At 41.6% G+C, this 13,697-nt stretch overlaps 1 protein-coding gene across 8 annotated transcripts in view; it reads left to right on the top strand.

Moving 5' to 3' along the window:
* Positions 1 to 13,697, top strand: part of FOXP2 (forkhead box P2) — a 551,538-nt gene that overhangs the window by 154,108 nt on the left and 383,733 nt on the right. For 5 of the 8 annotated variants that reach the window (XM_077338474.1, XM_077338461.1, XM_077338479.1 and 2 more), the window contains exon 3: positions 4,664 to 4,749. The exons of 2 other annotated variants lie outside the window; for them this stretch is intronic. The gene's annotated coding sequence lies outside the window, so the exon portion shown is untranslated. Of the gene's footprint in view, positions 1 to 71; positions 167 to 4,663; positions 4,750 to 13,697 lie in introns of those variants that run through there. One more of the 8 variants, XM_077338462.1, reaches the window with a different exon arrangement.

The following is a 13,697-nucleotide window of genomic DNA, read 5'->3' as shown; positions in this document are numbered from 1 at the left end:
TAAGCATAGTTAAAATTATATAATTAAGATATTGTATTAAAAGTTATTTTAACTTTTAAGCTCCTTAGAAGGCCAGATCCTGAAGAGCCTAATGCTGGGAGTGATCGAGGGCAAAAGAAGAAGGGGACGACAGAGAATGAGGTGGCTGGATGGAGTCGCTGAAGCAGTAGGTGCAAACTTAAATGGACTTCAGGGAATGGTGGAGGACAAGAAGGCCTGGAGATCATTGTCCATGGGGTAGCGATGGGTCGGACATGACTTTGCACCTAACAACAACAATTAAAAGTTAAAATCCAGTTCCTAAAATATCAATGGCATAAAACCGCTAGAGATGATTCTGTCTTTGTGATTGCATGAGGAAGAAAAACAAATGTAAATTAAGGCTCTTTAGGACCCAACAAGTTGTAGCTCATTTTTTTTCCTGTTCCTAAATGAATATTTCCAACCTATTCATCATTGCAGTAGTTCTTCAAAAAGAGTAAAAGATTGCTAATTACCACTGGAAGACATTTACTATATTTTGGCATCCAGATAATGTTTTTCTAATATTTTTTACAGAAGCTGATGCAATTCTAAAAATACGTTTAACCCTTTAGGTGTCAATGTCTGGAGTCTAAAAATCCAATCTGCTGCTGCTCCTTCCTTATTCCAGTAACAACTTTTCATTTTTACAGTTTAATTTATGCACAGACCATAATTTTCAATAAAGGATTTAGCCAATGTGGCACTTGTTCTTTTCAGTTTTATATTACTGTTATGTTCTGCTATGTATGTTCTTAAGTTTCTAGTCACTTTCCCAACATAAAGTTTTTTTTACAGGTGCATTAGATGATATATATAACCTGTGTAGAGTTGCAAGTTGTAAAATCTCTATGTATTTTTCTTATCTAAAGGGTTGACAAAATATTTCGTATTATATGTCAATAAATAACAGTTACAATTTCTACAGGCAATATGTCCCTGAGAATGCTTAGTACCTGTTTGGGTGTCAATATGAACTAGATGGTCCCTCAGATTCTTGGTTCTCCTAAAAGCAATCATGCACCAATTATGGAAGGTGGGAGCCACTCGGGGCCACTGCCAATTCCTAGCAGTGGGGCAGCATGCCTCGTCACTACCTGTGTACACATGGGGGAGGACATCCCCTGGTGCACATGATCTGCCCCAGAGTTGTGCATGTGCATACACAACTCTGGGGCAGGAAGGTACTGTTGTGCATTGTGGCAGCAGGAGAGGCAGGGGAGCATGGGGATGCCACTCTCCCACCATCATAGGGTATGTGTGAAAAAGCCTCATTCGGCTACGCAGCATCACAAGCTGAACAGTGTTTTTTTTTGTCCCCTTAGGGACACTGTAGATGGGGGCGGAGCGGCTCTTCAACATATGCCCCACTGACGTTCGAGTGTAGGCCCAGTGTACCCATTCTGTGCATAACCAGTCATAGGGGTCTTTTTATCATCTAAAGGAATATTTTATATATTTTATATTTTTTAAACCCACAGTTATATTATTATAGGAAAGACTGCATATAATCTGATAACAATCCTTGTTCATGAGTAATTTCTTCCTATCTGATCAAGGCTCTTTGATTGGCAAATTGGAGTATGTGATTTGTATAACCCCTACTAGCTAAATTATGCTTAAGAGTGGAAGCTTCTCTTTTGAAGTCATAAAGATAATTGGTTTAATGGTAACCTATTTCTCATATGTTTAATGGTTATATCTGAAAAAGGAGTTGTTATCTGTTTGTGTTTTAAATATAGATGTATATAAATTATATCATGCTCCCTTATTAAAATGTCATCTAAGAGCTGTTTTTCTTGTTATCCACATGGGGATCAAATTTAATATTTTTATTCTGTACACCCAGCCAAACATGAAATTCCAATAAACTTCTGTGATTGCCTTTCTATATACATTGAAAGGAAGGTTGAATTTTCTGAAATTATCTCATATGCTCCAGTACCCAGCATATATTAGAAGTATGATCTCTAGCATCTCTTCCTGTTATGAATCCAGCATTAACTACTGGCATTTCTTACTCCATATATGGTAACAATTTTTGTTGTAATTTTTGTTGTATATGGTAACAATTTTACTTGTGTAAGAAATTAATGTGCTGGTCTGGTAGGTGCTGCCATCTTTGACATCTCCTTTGTTTACAACTGGAATGTAAAGATTGTTTCCAGTCTGTGGGTCATTGTTTTATTTTCCATATTTGTTTCTTTTTAATATTTTTATTGGCTCTGTTTCTGTGGCTTGGAATAGCTCTACTGACATCCTTTCTGCTTTTGGTGATTTGTTTCTTCCAGTTGCTTTCAAAGCAGGTTCTAGTGTAGCTTTTCTTTCATTCTCTAAAATTGCAAGTTATTCTTCAAAAGATTCTTCTTAAAGGAATCTGTCATACTTTCTCTTTGGTACAGTTGTTCCCATCTAGAACCTGGCATCCCTGCACCTCCAAAGCCAGACAGTCCCCCCTTCAGTATGTGTTAGGTCTTACTGCAGCATCCGAGGGCTGGAGCCAACTTCTTCTATCACTTCCTTATCTGAGAAGATATTGACAGGCAGACACATGGGAATGGCAATATTTTAAAGTTGCATTTTTTTGTTTTACAATTTTCAGCTTACCTTGATTCATACTTCTTACTGCTATATTCTGAATCCATTGAAATCTAGTCACTCTTTGTAAAACTTTATTAAACTGTTTTAGGTATGTATAATGAATAATACAATGAAGATCTCTTCAAGAAAACTGGAGATATGAAGAGAACGTTTCATGCAAAGATGGGTATGATAAAGGACCAAAATGGTAGGGACCTAACAGAAGCAGAAGATATTTTAAAAAGGTGGCAAAATTATACAGAAGAACTATACAAGAGCGAGCTTAGCATCCCCGATAACCACGAGGGGGTAGTCTCTGACCTGGAGCCAGATATCCTGGAATGTGAAGTCAAATGGGCCTTAGGATGTCTGAGCAACAATAAAGCTAGTGGAGGTGAGAGTATTCCATTTGAACTATTCAAAATCTTAAAAGATGATGCAGTAAAAGTACTACACTCAATATGTCAGCAAATTTGGAAAACTCAGCAGTGGCCACAGGATTGGAAAAGGTCAGTTTACATTCCAATCTTAAAGAAGGGCAACGTCAAAGAATGTTCAAACTACCGCACCATTGCACTCATTTCTGATGCTAACAAAGTTATGCTCAAAATCCTATAAACTAGGTTCCAGCAATATGTGGACCAAGAACTTCCAGAAGTACAGGCAGGATTTTGAAGAGGCAGAGGAACTAGAGATCAAATTCCAACATATGCTGGATCATGGAGAAACCCAGGGAGTTCCAGAAAAACATCTACTTTTGCTTCATTGACTATGCTAAAGCCTTTGATTGTGTGGAGCACAACAAATTGTGGCAAGTTCTTAAAAAGATGGGAATTACAGAGCATCTTATCTGTCTCTTGAGAAACCTATATGCAGGTCAAGAAACAACTGTGAAAACTGGGCATGGAATCACTGATAGGTTGAAAATTGAGAAAGGAGTTCAGCAAGGCTGTATACTATTGCCTTGCCTATTTAACTTGTATGTGGAGCACATCATGAAAAAGGTGGGGTTTGATGAGTCACAAATTGGGATCAAAATTGCAGGGAGAAATATCAACAACTTCAGATATGCAGATGATACCACTCTAATGGCAGAAAGCTAAGAGGAACTAAAGAGCCTCTTGATGTGGGTGAAGGAGGAGAGTGCAAACGTTGGCTTGAAACTCAAGATCAAGAAAACAAAGATTATGGCATCCGGCCCTCTCAATTCCTGGCAAATAGATGGGGAAGAAATGGAGGTAGTGACAGATTTTATTTTCGTGGGCTCCAAGATCACTGCAGATGGGGACTGCAACAAAAAAATTAAAAGACGCTTGCTCTTGGGGAGGAAAGCTATGGCAAATCTAGACAGCATCCTAAAAAGCAGAGACATTACCCTGCCAACAAAAGTGCGTCTAGTCAATGCTGTGGTCTTCCCAGTGGCAATGTATGGCTGTGAAAGTTGGACCATAAGGAAGGCTGAGCAACAAAGAATTGAAGTCTTGTAATGGAAAAGGTGATGAACAAAGGTGATGACCAGCCCTGACTGCTTCTTAAAAGGCCAGATCCTGAAGATGAAAATTAAATACTTTGGCCACCTCATGAGAAGGAAGGACTCCCTGGAGAAGAGCCTAATGCTGGGAGCGATTGTGGGCAAAAGAAGAAGGGGATGACGGAGAATGAGGTTGCTGGATGGATTCACTGAAGCAGTCGGTGTGAGCTTAAATGGACTCCGGGGAATGGTAGAGGACAGGAAGGCCTGGAGGATCATTGTCCATTGGGTTGTGATCGGTCGGACACGACTTCGCACCTAACAACAACAACAACAACAGTGAATAATATATGTATTATTCTCTCAAATATGTACATACTGGTAATTTTGACTTTAACTAAAGAATACAGACATAAAGGTTTCCAGTTTTTCAAGCAAATTTTCCTATCAATTATATATTTTCATCAAATTAAATATTTTAATTGAAGGAAGAAATTGTGACAAGTTTTTGGATTATTTGTCTGTAACTGAAATGAATTTATCTCATCATTGGTAAGCTATAGCTTTCACATTTAATATTTGTTTTATCAGGCCTGCAATGCTAGACTTGATGATCTATGATACTCCAATTCAAGACTGAAAACTAGCAAGGCTTTTTTGAGGTCTGAAAAAGGACGGTAAGTACTGGATAATTGTCAAATGCATACTTATCTCTTCTCATAACCAAGTTTGTTTTCCTTTTTTAAAATAGGAAACTTTCCTGTAATACATACTATTTCTTATATGAACACAGTTCTGGATAGAACAAGTAATTAGGCTTCCATTAAAGGGAAGACACTTTTCCTTTCCCTTTTCACACCTTTCTTGCCAAAAAAAAGAGAAACTCTTTCATGATATTCACACAAAAATTTCAGATCAAGATAAATGCACGAACATGAACCATCTGTATGCATGGTGAACCTTTTATGAAAACCTTACACTTTGCTGATGATACCAAAATGGGAGGAGTAGTCAACACTCCAGAAGATATGGAGTTCAACAAGATCCGAACATGCTGGAAAAGTGGGAAAATGTGAACAATTCAGTAAAGAGATGAGCCGAGTTCTACATCTGGGTCAGAAAAATTAGAAGCATGCATCCTGGATGGGAGATACACTTTTGAGTAGCAGTGTATGTGAATGAGATACTTGTGGACTGTAAGCAAAATATGGCGGACAGTGTGATGTGGCAGTAAAGAAAGGGAGTGTAATCTTGGGCTGTATCAACAGAGGCATCAAATCAAAATTGCTAGATGACATAGTTCTGCCGTCGATCACATTGGTCAGATCCCTCCAGGAATACTGTGTGCAGTTCTGGAGGCCTCATTTCAAAAAGGATATGGGCAAAATTGAGAGAGTATGGAAGAGAGCGATGATGATGATGATCCAGGGCATGTGAAACAAAAATCCTCTGAGGAGCAACTGAGAGACTTGATTATGTTCAGCCTAGAGAAGAGGAAGTTGAGAGGGGACATGACTTCTCTCTTAATGTATTAAGCTTTTCTTAACTTTTTTTTACCATTGAGGAAGCCCTAAAATATTCTTGAAGCTTTTAGAATCCCTAGAAGTGGGATCTTCAGGTTCCAGCTGGAGGCTAGCATCCCTGCCACTGTTCAGGAGGTGGGATCTGGAAGACCCCCAGGATGAAAGCTCCTCTGCAGAGTGCAGAGATCTGTTCCCCTAGTGGAAAGGGCTTTTGATACAGGGCTGTTTAGCACTTTCCTCTACACACACATTCTCTATCTCACTCAGAGAGAGAGAAAACACAGAAGATAAAAGCATTCCTCCCTTCTCAAATTACAAACCTTATTAACCACACAATCACCTGTCCATGTAGGAAAACATGAGTGTCTCCCTCCTTGCTCTGAGAATTCATTGGCCTGAAGGCCTAAATTTAAAGGAAAAGAATCCCATAACAATCAATGAGAAAATTTTAAAAAGACTTACACCATCCTTCTGCAACAGCTTCTTCAGCCTGTGCTACAGCTACATCTCTTGACAATTCATACAGTTTGGTGTAGTGGTTAAGAACGGCAACTTCTAATGAGGTGAGCTGGATTTGATTTCCTACTCCGCCACATGCTGGGTGACCTTGGGCCAGCTGGGTGATCTTGGAATAGTCACAGTACTGATAGAAACTATTCTCACAGAGCAGTTTCTCTCAAAGCTTTCTCAGTCTAACCTACCTCACAGGGTATCTGTTGTGCATAGAGGAAGGGCAGGCTATTAAAAGCCACTCTGGGTCACCTTTGGGCAGTGAAAATCAGATTATAAAACCCAACTCTTCTTCTACTGAGATGATGCTTCTGGGGAAAAGTGTCTCCCTCCTCCACATGTCCCCATGGCCTCATGGTAATTCTGGGCCCCAACTACAGTTTCCCCATATTCCATGCCATTAGCCTCAAATTTGCTTTGTTTTGATGGTCTTGGAAAGATTGCAACAAGACCAAAGTGGTATCCATATGGAAAAGGAAAGTCTACATCTTCCCAGTCCCACCCACATCAGCATTATTTTCCCTGCTGCAATTGCCAGTGATGGTTACCCCCAAAACATTCCCTTCTCAGATTGCAAATTGCAAACCTCACATGACTTACTCATGAGTAAACATTCCCATGGTAGAGGCTTTTCCTGGTCACCCATTGTCTCAGACAGCTGGAAGGGGACCCTTTCTAAGCCTCCCATAGCCCTCTCCTCCAGAAGGCCTGCAGAGGCTGCTTCCTGCTCCATCTAGTAGACTTCTGAAACTGGCTTGAAGTTGGAGGTGGACAGCTGACACCTTCCTGGCTGAGGGCTACATCCTGATTGGGGCTAAGCTACCAAAACAGGCCATTCTTGATAGAAAGCCATCTCCTATTGGGGGAATATTTCCAGGTAGGCCCAATCAGGTAGCGAGTGAATCGTCTGCATGCAGTTTGAGCTGACTGGCTATCATTGACAGAGTGCACTCTGAACTGATTGGTCCTCATTAGCAGAGTGCACGCACTCTCTCTCTCTCTATTGGTGGCACACCCTCGGAGAGGACCAATTAGGTAGGGAGTGAGCTGTCAACTTGAGCTTTATTATGTTCAGTGATGATAGTGATAAGAAGTGGATTTTTTAAAGCCTGTATGACCCATTATGCACGGGGGTTTTAGCGCACATTCGGGGTGGAATGGCGGCGACTAAAATCACGGATAACGCACGGAGCCGGCTGCAACCGGCTGCAGCTTCGGTGCATGCCGCCGAAAAAGCCGCGTCAGTGAAACGCGGAAGAAAGCGCAGCTTCCGGGTGAGCGGGGCGCAACCAGAAGCGGCGCCCGGATCGGCGCGTGCATAATCGGTTACTCTGGGTTTTGCCGCCGTCGCGCCCCGCCCCGTGTATAACCGGTATGCGTCGCGTCTTCCCCCTCCGCGTTTTCCATGTGACCCGAAATCGCCGTTTCGGCGGCCGTGCATAATGGGCCTATAAGCTACTCATTTTTAAAAATGCAGTGGGTTTTGCTGTATCCTTTGAGAAATTTTGACATCTCTAGAGGCATTTTTGCCTCTCTAGTCATAAAAACTTACAGCGATCCTGACATGAGACTTTCAAGGCAAGAGATGTTTAGAGGTATATTCACCTTTGGCTCTTAATATGTTTGATGCCAGGCTGCATTCACTCAAAAATAAAATTGTGGCCTGTTTTAAAATTATACTAAAAGACCAGTTTAGATTCAAAAGGGTAGCCATGTTGGTCTGAAGTAGCACAATAAAATCAGAGTCCAGTAGCACCTTTAAGACCAACAAAGATTTATTCAGGGTGTGAGCTTTTGAGTGCAAGCACTCTTCATCAGACCATGATCGTCTTACATGACAGGGAATATATAGCATTTTTTTTTGCTCTGATTTTATTGTACTAAAAGACCAGTATCACTGCGAGCAAGACAGGGTGGAAATCAGTCACAGAAATAGTCTACATTTTGTCATGTTGGATCCCTTATGACTGTTGCAAAATAGTGACAAATAAAAATGAGCTTATTGTTCTTTTTTTCTGTTTTAAGAATCCAGAGACTAAAATACAGCTTGGCATTCAGTATATAAGAGTTGTCAAAAAAAAGAAAATTCCCATTCATTCTAAACAGTCCTTCAAGCAGATAGTGTTCAAATAATTTCAAATTTCTGACTGCCAACTAACAGATGTTTGTGTATTTCATACTCCTCGCTATAAAGTAAATGAGCGATAGCTGCTAAATGGGTATGGATAGGAAAACCTTATCCTAGAGGAAATTTTAATCTAGTAATCCCATGTTATACCTGTGTCAGTCTATAATGCTTATTTATGTTAACATGTGAAAATAAAAAGCAATAGTTTTCTTGAGACATATGGAACCATTTTTATAATTGTAGTCCAACAGAAATCATAGGTGTATCTGTACACCGCCCGTGGCGCCGCGGGCGCCACGGACTAAATAAAATAGTAAGGGGTTCTGGGGCGGGATGTGTCCGGGATGAGGAAGGGTCCGGATTGGACCCTTCCTCATGACAGACAATCAGAGGGACCAATCGGCAGGCGCGAAGCGCCTGCCGATTGGTCCCTCTGATTCCCAGCCCCAGTAACTGCGAGCCGCGCGCAGCGCGGCTCGCAGTTGCTCCCGGCCTGACGCGTCAGGCCGGCCCCTGAGGGAGCCCCCGGCAAGACTCCAGCCGCCGAGACTCCAGCCGCCTAGAGGGAATCAGGGCCAGGCCGCGCCCGCGTGGCCCGATCTGCGGGCGCGGCTCGCGGGTGCGGCCTGATCCGCGGGCGCGGCCCCGCGGGCGCGGCCGGGCGCGGCCTCGCGGGCGCAGCCCGATCCGCGGGCGTGGCCTCCTAGAAGCAGCAGAAAGAACCCACCCCCCCCAGCCGCAGAAGATCAAATAAACGCACAGGAGCCGCCGCAGCCCAGCGCACCACGCCTGGGACTCCCCACCAAAAACCAGGAGCCGCCGAGGAGCCGCCACCCGCCTCCTCTTTCAGGTAGCCTGTCCCTTGCTCTGTCCCTCGCCTGCCCCTCGCTCTGGTCCCTGCCTGCTAGCGCCCATTGTCTTCTGGATACAATGGGCTTTTTTACTAGTTAGAACATAAAGGTAAAGGTATCCCCTGTGTATTAGAACATACACAAACATTTTAAATGGAATTTAGAAATGAATGGAGCCTTTTGAAAAAAATAAAATAAAATGTACTTTACATTCATAAAAGTCAGATTTGTGGCCTGGAACTAAAAAGGTAAAGGTAAAGGTATCCTCTGTGCAAGCACCAGGTCATGTCTGACCCTTGGGGTGATGCCCTCCAACGTTTTCATGGCAGACTGGGTGACCTTGCCAGTGCCTTCCCCCGTCATTACCATTTTACCCCCCAGCAGCAAGCTGGGTACTCATTTTACTGACTTCAGAAGGATGGCAGGCTGAGTGAACCTTGAGCCAGCTGCTGGGATCAAACTCCCAACCTCATGGAAAGACAGATTCAGACAGCATTTCTGCCACTTACCACTCTGCACCACAAGAGGCTCTTTGGCCTGGAACTACTAGGTAGTAAATTTTTCTATGATTATACAAAGTGGCAAAATATGGATTTTAAAAAGCCTTTTTTTCAATTCAAGTGAACATTAAGTACATTTTTAATGGCCTGGTTTGCTACGAAGAGCAGTGTTAGAATAATCCTCTTTTTTACAGCCCATATCATAAATGAACTTGCATCACTTATTATGAAGTTTATGCTTCGGGAGACATTTTCACAATATCTTAAAATGAGGCTTGACGTTTCTTGCAGTGAGTGATATCATCTTCTAAAAACAGTTGTTGCACAAACAGAATTGATTGTGTTGTGGATAATGATTAATTTTATAACTATTTGGGGGATTTCCCACACTTTTTCTAAAAGGAATGGATTTTGAAAACAATACTCTCAGTAACTATTTGAAATTCTTACAGAAGAAGAGAGCTACAGCTCAACTTTGAGGCAGAAAATAGTAAAGGAAAACTTGTAATTTTTAACTTACCAGTAGATTTTAAAATATTGTTCCTTGAGCTCAGTATGATTACTCTACTTCTCTAGTAGAAATACAATGGGAAGCTCCACTCAGACATTTTATGCACTGCAGCACCTGTACTGGGCTGCCGCTGATTTCTTTCAGTGGGGCAGTATGACTCGCTGCTTCTTGTGTGCCAACAGAGGAAAATTTTTCCTCTGAGTGGAAATATAAGAGTGGGGATTTGTCATCTCCCCCTGCCTAGTGATGAACAAAAGTTACTATCTATATGCATAGATGTATGATTCATTCTCTATGACAATAGAAGTTAAAGATAAGCATTGGAGATGGTGCCAGAAAAATGTGGAAAACTGGTTAGTAGCACCTGGATTCAGGAAAAGATCATTGTCAAAAGCATCATTCTCAATAACTTAATTAAGTTAATGAATGTTGTTCCATATGCTCTACCTCTTTTATGTCCAGAATATAACAAAACAAAATCAGAATCCAGTGGCACTTTTAAGACCAAGCACTCTTTCTCGAAAGCTCACACCTTGAATAAATCTTTGTTGGTTTTAAAGGTTCCACTGGATTCTGATTTTGTTTTGTTGTGCTGCTTCAGACCAACACAGCTACCTACTTGAATCTATGTCCAGAATATATTATACATATATTTTGTGGTGGTGTAAGAGTTCTGAAATGAGGAAAATGCTTGTTAAGACTTGCTTGAATAGGATAAAGAAACATTAAGGTTTTGTACAGTGCACTCTTTGAAAGTTTAACATTTCTCCAACATGTAATTTATTTTAGGGTTCACAGCAGTGAAGTCTTTTATTTATTTATTTATTTATTTAGTTAGTTAGTTAGTTAGTTGTTATATTTATATACTGCCCTTCCCAGAGTGAATTAATAGATAAGAAATCTGAGATCCTGTACAAATAGGCGTATTACCTGTACTTTACCGAACTTTAAATACTGAGAAAACAGATATTGAAAATGGTATTATAAAATTTCAAGTGTCCTATTTAAGACGGAGGTCCTGTGGCTGGGTAAGAAGGAACCAAGCAAGGAAGCGTGCCTACCTAACCTGGACGGAGTGCGTCTAACAGCCCACTCTGCCAGAAACCTGGGGGTGATCCTCGATATTTCCCATTCCATGGAGGCACAGGTCACAAGTAGCGCAGCAGGCCTTCCACTACCTCTGCCAAGCCAAGCTACTAGCACCATACTTGGCACCAGAACGCCTTGCCACAGTGATCCATGTGACAGTCACCTCTAGATTCGACTTCTGCAACTCACTCTACACAGGCCTACCCTTATCCTTGATCTGGAAACTGTAATTGGTGCAGAACGCAGCAGCCAGGATTCTCACCAATACACTGTGGAGATCTCATATCCGGCCTATACTTCAACAACTCAACTGGCTCCCAATTGAATTCCGGATCAGGCTTAAGGTTTTGATTCTTACCTTCAAGGCCATACCTGGTCTGGGCCCAGTATGCCTAAGAGACCATCTCTCTGCCTATACCCCCAAAAGAGCATTACGCTCTGCCACCGCCAACTGGCTAGTGATCCCTGGCCCCAAAGAAGCAAGTCGGTCCTCAACGAGGGCCAGAGCTTTTTCTGTCCTGGCCCCAACCTGGTGGAACGAGCTCCCTGAAGAGATCAGGTCCCTGTCCGAACTCCCAAAATTCTGCAGGGCCTGCAAAACGGAGCTCCTCCACCAGGCATTTGCCTGAGACTGACAACAGTTCCCCACTTAGACATCTTCTCCATGGCCTGAACCAGTCTGTCCTCTTTAAGGGCCTTAAAGGTAAAGGTAAAGGTATCCCCTGTGCAAGCACCGAGTCATGTCTGACCCTTGGGGTGACGCCCTCCAGCGTTTTCATGGCAGACTCAATACGGGGTGGTTTGCCAGTGCCTTCCCCAGTCATTACCGTTTACCCCCCAGCAAGCTGGGGCCTTAGCTAAGTTCTATTCATATTATATTGTTTAAGATCACTTAAATTGTGTTATTTAGATTATAGTTGTTATATTTGTTCATGTTATATATTAATTCGTTCCATGTATCCCCCATGTTGTATGTAAACAGCCCTGAGCCATATGGAAGGGTAGTATGGAAATTAAATAAATAAATAAATCAGTCAGATTCTTGGTTTTGTACTGTAGCCCTGTTGTGTAGCCTTAGTTCAAATGTTTGGCTCACTGATATGGCTTACATCCACAATGAACTATTCATTTTACTCCATCTGTGCTAAATGCTGGTAACAGACCTGACATCTCCAAGTAACTGTACTTCCAGAAGAATAACAATTTAGACCCTATAGGTAAAGAGAGAAAAATTCGTTAAAGCAATAATACGAGGGAAATGTAAAAAGTGTAGGGGGGATTCTTAAATATGCACTGGTACTACTGTTCTTTAGGTGATTATTGTCTTCTATGGTTAACATAAGATGAATAATTTTTTAAAAAGCGATTTTGACCTCATTTGACCTTTTTGACGTTTAGTCAGTTAAAAGGTTTGTAAGACGCTTAATTACTAAACGGTATGATCATTATTCATCTTATCATTTGATATATAACGTCAAGTGAATTGCCTCCCTGGAGTGCACTGTGTTTCACAGATCAATAGATTTAGTAAGAGCTTGAAGGAGAGCTTTAAACATTCATAGAAGGAAGGGAAAGTGTATCCTGCTTATAAAATGGCTTATGTAGCTATTTTGCTTGAGCTTGATGAAGGATTTTTCACTTCTAAGCAATGCAAATTATTGTATTGGTTTTAGTTCTTTTAAACATTTTTATGATTTTACTGAAATTTAACACTTTTTACTAATTTGTAGCATAGAATTAGTAGTGCTGTGAAAGGATATGTATATTTTAGGCCTACTGTAAAGACACTTGGTATATTGAATTTTTTTAAAAAAAATTCTTTATAGTAGTTATAAAAGCTCTTGGTTGTTCCATTAGAGCCAGCATTTGTTTCAGTAAGAGGGATGAACTAGGATCTAGGTATCCCTGGGTTTGGATCACCATTATGCAAAGGTTGCTGGATGACCTGGAACAAAAATTGCAGTTTAAGCCTTATCTACCTCATAAGCTTGTTGTGAAAACATGCTTGGGGCATTGCTGTGAAACAAGGTGGAGTATAATTTAAGGAAATAAAACAAATACAAATAGCATTTTTAATAAAATAAATATTTGTGGTATACTGCAGTGGTCTTCAAGCTTTCTAGATCCAGTACTCATTAGCCTTGAAGTGTGTAATCAGGGACTCCCTAGGGGCTTCCTGACCTTTCTCCTATGGCCTGCCTTGATGGAATTGGCCACCGGGTATTCGTACCTGGGAAAGGGAACAGAGACTGGTTGCCTGCTTCTGCCTCACACCAGCTTGGTTTAGTGGTTAGGAGAGCCAGCTTGGTGTCATGGTTAGGAGTGTGGACTTCTAATCTGGTGAGCTGGATTTGATTTCCCGCTCCCCCACATGCAGTCAGCTGAGTGACCTTGGGCTTGCCACAGCACTGATAAAGCTGTTATGATCTAGTAGTAATCTCAGGGCTCTCTCAGCCTTCCCTACCTCACAGGGTGTCTGTTGTGGGGAGAGGAAAGGGAAGGTGATTGTAAGC

Source organism: Paroedura picta, chromosome 5, assembly GCF_049243985.1.
Source record: "Paroedura picta isolate Pp20150507F chromosome 5, Ppicta_v3.0, whole genome shotgun sequence".
In the NCBI taxonomy this organism is placed as follows: domain Eukaryota; kingdom Metazoa; phylum Chordata; class Lepidosauria; order Squamata; family Gekkonidae; genus Paroedura; species Paroedura picta.
The sequence above is the reverse complement of the archived record's forward strand: the minus strand, read 5'-3'. Positions and strand labels throughout refer to the sequence as shown.